This window comes from Arachis ipaensis, chromosome B03 (assembly GCF_000816755.2).
Source record: "Arachis ipaensis cultivar K30076 chromosome B03, Araip1.1, whole genome shotgun sequence".
Classification (NCBI taxonomy): domain Eukaryota; kingdom Viridiplantae; phylum Streptophyta; class Magnoliopsida; order Fabales; family Fabaceae; genus Arachis; species Arachis ipaensis.
The window spans coordinates 87,327,017-87,334,895 of record NC_029787.2 but is presented as its reverse complement, the minus strand read 5'-3'; positions in this window follow the sequence as shown (position 1 = coordinate 87,334,895).

The window sequence follows — 7,879 nt, the reverse complement described above, 5'->3', positions numbered from 1 at the left end:
TCATCTGTCGGTTCTCGATCATGCTGGAATAGGATTTACTATCCTTTTGCGTCTGTCACTAACGCCCTGCAATCGCAAGTTTGGAGCTCGTCACAGTCATTCATTCATTGAATCCTACTCGGAATACCACAGACAAGGTTTAGACTTTCCGGATTCTCTTGAATGCCGCCATCATTCTAGCTTAAGCCACGAAGATTCTGATTAAGAGATCTAAGAGATATTCATTCTAGCTTGTTGCATGTAGAACGGAAGTGTTTGTCAGACACGCGTTCATAAGGGATAATGATGATGAGCGTCACATAATCATCACCTTCATCATGTTCTTGGGTACGAATGGATATCTTAGAAGCGAAACAAGATGAATTGAATAGAAAACAGTAGTACTTTGCATTAATCTTTGAGGAATAGCAGAGCTCCACGCTTTAATCTATGGAGTGTAGAAACTCTACCATGAAAATACATAAGTGAAAGGTTCAGGCATGGCCGATATGGCCAGCCCCTCTGATCTAAGAACCAGGCGTCCAAAGATGTCTAATATAATAGTAAAAGGTCCTATTTATAATAAACTAGTCACTAGGGTTTACATGAGTAAGTAATTGATGCATAAATTCACTTTCGGGGTCCACTTGGTGTGTGCTTGGGCTGAGCTTGAGTGTTGCACGTGTAGAGGTCCTTCTTGGAGTTGAACGCCAGCTTTTGTGCCAGTTTGGGCGTTCAACTCTGGTTTTGGCTACTTTTCTAGCGCTGGACGCCAAATTTGGGCAGAAAGCTGGCGTTGAACGCCAGTTTACGTCATCTATTCTTGGCCAACGTATGGACTATTATATATTTCTGGAAAGCCCTGGATGTCTACTTTCCAACGCAATTAGAAGCGTGCCATTTCGAGTTCTGTAGCTCCAGAAAATCCACTTTGAGTGCAGGGAGGTCAGAATCCAACAGCATCAGCAGTCCTTCTTCAACCTCTGAATCTGATTTTTGCTCAAGTCCCTCAATTTCAGCCAGAAAATACCTGAAATCACAGAAAAACACACAAACTCATAGTAAAGTCCAGAAATGTGAATTTAACATAAAAACTAATGAAAACATCCCTAAAAGTAACTAGATCCTACTAAAAACATACTAAAATCAATGCCAAAAAGCGTATAAATTATCCGCTCATCAGACACGTACAAATTGCGGGCAACTTACCTTTTCCCGCCTTGGTCTCAGATCTTGTCTCAGCAGCCGGAGTTTCCTACAAAGCTGGAGACACCAAAGACATGCTCCCACGGGACGATTAGTATGTCCCCAATGGGAAGTACCTCAGACTTCCAGCAGCCACTACCAGCCTTCCTACTGCTCCAGTTGAAGACATTCCTTCTTCAACACCACAAGCACCTACAACTGATTAACAGCTCCAGCAGTTAATCAGAAGATTGGATCGGCAAGAACAGCAAGCGAAGTTAAGAGAGCGCCGTAACGAGTGCCGATTCAAACACCTCAAGGAGTTATTCAAAGGAAAATTCAAGGACTCAGACACCCCGGACTCCACTTCTTTTACCAGCACAGGGAGCCATGATGGTTCCGACTGTGGAGATACTGCTACCAGCCCACCCCTGTTCCTGACAGATGGCACCGAGGACGGTGCAAAGCCTTAAGTGTGGGAAGGTCGGTCAGTACCTGACTTCCGGAGATAATTTCTCTTCCCTAGCACCAATAAATAAGGATTTTAGTTAGTTTTTCTTTCTTCTATAGAATAGGATAAATTGCATAGTAATAGGTTAGTTGCATGCATGCTCTACTTGATTGAAAAGACAATAAGTTTCTTCTACGACCCTATCTTTGGAACAAATTTCACTCATTTTTAAAATTTTTATGATAAATCTGCTTGAAGTTGTATTTGGAACATGATGTTTGAGCTAAAAGAACACACAACCTGTGAAGATTTAAGCCTTTATGCATGGTTACACTATTTAACCATAATTAATTTATTCTTGTGTGTTTACTTCTCTATGATTGTAATCTATATTTTTTTCTATCTTATATGTCCAATATTTATTATATTTATATGCTTGCACATGATTGAGGCCATTATTTGCTTAAACTCACTCATCCAAATTAAGCCTACCCTTTTCAATTACCTTTGTTAACCACTTTGAGCCTTTAAATCCCATTTGTTCTATATTTCACCATATTACTAGCCTTAAGTGGAAAACAAATTGTATATTCTAAATTGAATCTTTGGTTAGCTTAAGATAGAATTGTGTGTGCTAGTTAAGTATGGGAAATTATGGGAACAAAAGTTATTAAGGGAATGTGTCATGATAATACAATGGGAATTTGGATACCTACTCATGTGAAACTATAAGAATTAAAAATCTATGTGCATTGATAAGCTATGTTTACTTTTATTTTAAAAAAAAAACCCAATAAATAAATAAGGGGACAAAATTACCCCAATGTTGAATTAAGAATTCAGGGATCAATGCACATATGATGAAAATTAAAATAAAAAGTTGATACATGAGTATGGAATGTAAAAGGGGAACTCTGGGTAGCTAGGTATGAATTCTAAAGTTATGTAAAATATATAGGTTGGGTTGAGGCTTGGGATAATTAAAGATTCAATTTATAAGCTCACTTGACCATATATGTATCCCTACCTTTACCTTGGCCCCATTACAACCTTGAAAAGACTTCATGATGTTTGCATTGGTATAATAAATGTTGTTGATTGGTTAGGAGAAGAACAAAAATTAGAAAGCATGATTAGAGAAGGATAGAGTGATTACCCTATACACTAGAGAGACTAGAGTGTACATACACCATCAGTGAGGGTTCCATGCTTGAATTTCTATGTTCCCTGCTTTCATGAGCTATCCTCTTGCATTTTTATCTGCTCTTACTTTATAAGAATTGAATTAGTGGAATTTGAATTATAATTGTTTTGAAGAACTTACTTACTTTTTATCAAGTGGACAAGAATCATATAGTTGTATTCATATATATAGGTTGCATTGCATTTCATAGGTTTCACATGTTCTTACTCATTTATTTTATCCCCTTCAGTTAAGCATGAGGACATGCTAATGTTTAAGTGTGGGGAGGTTGATAAACCACTATTTCATGGTTTATATTGTGTTTAAATTGTGTGGTTTTATCATGATCTTTGCCCACTTATTCATTAAATAAGCATGCATTTGTATTTCCTTCCTAAAGATGCTTTATGGTTGAAAACTTGCTTCCTAGAGACTTTTAATCATGTATTTTATTTCTCCCTTATTCCATTCGATGCCGTGATCTGTGTGTTAAGTGTTTCAGGCTTTATAGGGCGTGAATGAGTTGGAGATTGGAAAGGAAGCCTGCAAAAATGGAAGGAACACAAGAAATTGAGGAGATGACCAGCGAGAAGCGACGCGGCCGCATGGATGACGCGACCGCACGGAAGAGAGCAATTTGAAGCGACGCGGCCACATGGATGATGCGACCGCGTGGCATGGAATAGCACGAGTGACGCGGCCGCATAGACGACGCGTCCGCGTGGCAAAGCAGAAACGCGAATGACGCGTCCGCATGAGCGATGCGATCGCGTGACGTGCGCGATCTGCATAATTTGCAAATTTGCTGGGGACGATTTCGAGCCCTATCTTGACCCAGTTTTCAGCCCAGAACAGCAGACTAGAGCCAGAGAACATGCAGAAACCAAGGACAACATTCATTCTACACAGTTTTAGTTTTTAGATCTACTTTTACTCCTCTTCTAGGTTTTCTCTCTACACATTCATAGTTCTTAGGATTTTAGTTTTCTCTAGCCTTTTGCATTAGGATATTGAGAAGAGTTATTACCTCATCAAGACTTCATCATTCTAGTTCGTTTTCTTTACTTGGCTTACTCTTCCATGTTCCTTGCTTTGTTTAATTTTACCATTGGAATATTTTTAGGATTATTTAATACAAGGATCACTTTTATTTTTTTAATTGATTATTTTCAATTTTTATTTATAATGTCTTTCTTTAATTCCTTTTCATATGCTACGAATTTTACCTTTACAATGAGTGAGTAGTTCCCTAACTTGATGGGGAGTTGATTGAAAGAAACCCTTGAATTGGAAGGTTCAAGAGAAAGATTGCAATTGGGTTATTGTTGGATTGCTCTCTAATTCCTAACACCAATCCTCCCCAGAGTGGATTGGGACTTGTGAATAGAACAGCATTCCAACTTGTTTTACCTCCCTTTACTTAGTAAAGGATAACTAAACGAAATAACTCTCAATTGTCAATTAACCTTAAGAGTGTTCCATCAAGAATAGGGCTTCCATGTAATCAACTCCCAGTCAAGGCTTTTATTTACATTATTCAATTTCATCAATTTAATTTCCTGTTTACTCAACTCAACCCTTTTCAAAAACATCTGATTAATAAAATAGCAACCTTTCCTGCAACTCGTTAGGAGACGACCTGGGATTCATACTCCCAGTATTTTAAATTTCAATTTTCTGTGACACCTTTCTAAATTGAGCGGTGGATCTCTGGCGAGTCAAGAACTATACTTGCAACGCATATATTCTAATAATTTTTAATTCACCAATTTCTGCCTGCATCACTTGCCTCTTGAGTCAACTTTCCATTGAGCTCCTTCTACACATATGTCCATGAGGACTTGGTCCAACCTTTGATCAAAGTTGACCCTTCTAGTGTAGGGGCGTGCGTTTTCTTGCATCAATGGCAAGTTGAACGCCAACCTTACATTTTCCGGACTAAAATCTAAGTATTTCCCCCGAACCATGGTAAGCCAATTCTTTGGATTCGGGTTCACACTTTGATCATGGTTCCTAGTGATCCATGCGTTTGCATAGAACTCTTGAACTATTAAGATCCCGACTTGTTGAATGGGGTTGGTGAGAACTTCCCAACCTCTTCTTCGGATCTCATGTCGGATCTCCGGATACTCATTCTTTTTGAGCTTGAAAGGAACCTCAAGGATCACTTTCTTCTTGGCCACAACTTCATAGAAGTGGTCTTGATGGACCTTTGAGATGAATCTCTCCATCTCCCATGACTCAGAGGTGGAAGCAATTGCCTTCCCTTTCCTCTTTCATGAGGTTTCTCTGGCCTTAGGTGCCATTAATGGTTATGGAAAAATAAAAAGCAATGCTTTTACCATACCAAACTTAAAATGTTTGCTCGTCCCCGAGCAAAAAAATAAAGAAAGAAGGAGAAGAAGAAGAAAAATGGAAGAGAGGGAGAGAGGTGTGTATTCGGCCAAGAGGAAGAAGAAAGGGTTGTGTTTATGATGTCTGAAAAGGAAGGAGTGATGGTTTGAATTTGAGTGGGTGGGTGTAGGTGGGTTGTATGATGGTTGTGGAAGAGGTATGGAGGTGATTGGTGAAGGGTATTTAGGGAAGAGAGTTATGAAAAGGTGTGAAGAGGAGAGAAGAAGAGGTGGGGTAGGTGGAGATCCTGTGGGGTCCACAGATCCAGTGGGGTCAAGGACTTAACATCCCTGGTCTAATTAGGCGTGTAAAATGCCCTTAGCATGCATGTCTGGCGTTAAATGCCAGCTTGTTGCTTATTTTTGGCGTTAAACGCCCAAATGTAGCCTGTTTCTGGCGTTTAACGCCACTTCCATGCTCTGTTCTGGCGTTAAACGCCAGTCTGGTGCTTGTTTCTGGCGTTTAACACCAGCTTGATGCTTTTTTCTGGCGTTAAACGCCAGTTTGATGCTTCTTACTGGCGTTTAAATGCCAATAAGTTCTTTGTCCAGGGTGAGCTATTTTTAAAGCTGTTTTTCATTCTATTTTTGATTTTTTTTAGTAGTTTTTGTGATTCCACATGATCATCAACCTAAAAGAAATAAAATAACAATATAAAATAAATAGATATAAGTAAATAACATTGGGTTGCCTCCCAACAAGCGCTTCTTTAATGTCAATAGCTTGACAGTGAGCTCTCATGGAGCCTTACGGATGTTCAGAGCATTGTTGGAACCTCCCAACACCAAACTTAGAGTTTGAATGTGGGGGTTCAACACCAAACTTAGTGTTTGGTTGTGGCCTCCCAACACCAAACTTAAAGTTTGACTGTGGGGGCTTTGGTTGACTCTGCAGTGAGAGAAGCTTTTCATGCTTACTCTCCATGGTTACAGAAGGATATCCTTGAGTTTTAAACACAAGATTGTCCTCATTCAGTTGAAGGACCAATTCTCCTCTGTCCACATCAATCACAGCTCTTTTTGTGGCTAGGAAGGGTCTTCCAAAGATGATGGATTCATCCTCATCCTTCCCAGTGTCTAGGATTATGAAATCAGCAGGGATGTAAAGGCCTTCAACCTTTACTAACACGTACTCTACTTGTCCATAAGCCATTTTCATGGATTTGTCTGCCATCTCTAATGAGAAATTGGCAGCCTGTACCTCAAAGATTCCTAGTTTCTCCATTACAGAGAGTGGCATAAGGTTAATTCCTGACCCCAGGTCACACAGAGCCTTCTCAAAGGTCATGGTGCCTGGTGCACGAAATTGTGATCCCTGGTAATGGCTCCAAAAACTTGGTGCTCTAATCTTAATTCATAATTTGTCACAACTTCGATACAACTAACCAGCAAGTGCACTGGGTCGTCCAAGTAATAAACCTTACGTGAGTAAGGGTCGATCCCACGGAGATTGTCGGCTTGAAGCAAGCTATGGTCACCTTGTAAATCTCAGTTAGGCGGATTCAAATAGTTTTAAGAAATTATAGTGGATGAAATTAAATAAAATATAAAATAGGATAGTGGTACCTATGTAATTCATTGATGCGAATTTCAGATAGGCGTATAGAGATGCTTTCGTTCCTCTGATCTCTGCTTTCCTGCTGTCTTCATCCAATCAATCCTACTCCTTTCCATGGCAAGCTCTATGTAGGGCATCACCGTTGTCAATGGCTACATCCCATCCTCTCAGTGAAAAAGGTCCAAATGCTCTGTCACGGCACGGCTAATCATCTGTCGGTTCTCGATCATACTGGAATAGGATCCATTGATCCTTTTTGCGTCTGTCACTACGCCCAGCACTCGCGAGTTTTAAGCTCGTCACAGCCATCCCTTCCCAGATCCTACTCGGAATACCAGAGACAAGGTTTAGACTTTCCGGATCTCAGGAATGGCCATCCATGGGTTCTAACTTATACCACGAAGATGCTAATAACTCGGACTCGGTCCCCTGTATTAGATATCCAAGAGATATCCATTCAATCTAAGGTAGAACGGAAGTGGTTGTCAGGCACGCGTTCATAAGTTGCAAATGATGATGACTGTCATGATCATCACATCCATCATATTGAAGTACAAATGAATATCTTAGAAGCGGAATAAGTTGAATTGAATAGAAAAACGATAGTACTTTGCATTAATCTTTGAGGAACAGCAAAGCTCCACACCTTAATTTATGGTGTGTAGAAACTCTACCGTTGAAAAATACATAAGTAAAAAGTTCAGGCATGGCCGAGAGGCCAGCCCTCACAAAGGTCTAAGATAGCATAAAACTAATCAAAAGATTCTTCCGAAGATGATAAAAAGTCCTATTTATACTAAACTAGTTACTAGGATTTACAGAAATGAGTAAATGATGCAGAAATCCACTTCTGGGGCCCACTTGGTGTGTGCTTGGGCTAAGCTTGAAGTTTACACGTGGAGAGGTCATTCTTGGAGTTGAACGCCAGTTTGTAACGTGTTTCTGGCGTTGAACTCCACTTTGCAACTTGTTTCTAGCGCTGGACGCTAGACTGCAGCATGAAACTGGCGTTAAATGCCAGTTTACATCGTCAATCCTTATTCAAAGTATAGACTATTATATATTGCTGGAAATCCCTGGATGTCTACTTTCGAACGCAATTGGAAGCGCGCCATTTGGAGTTCTTTAGC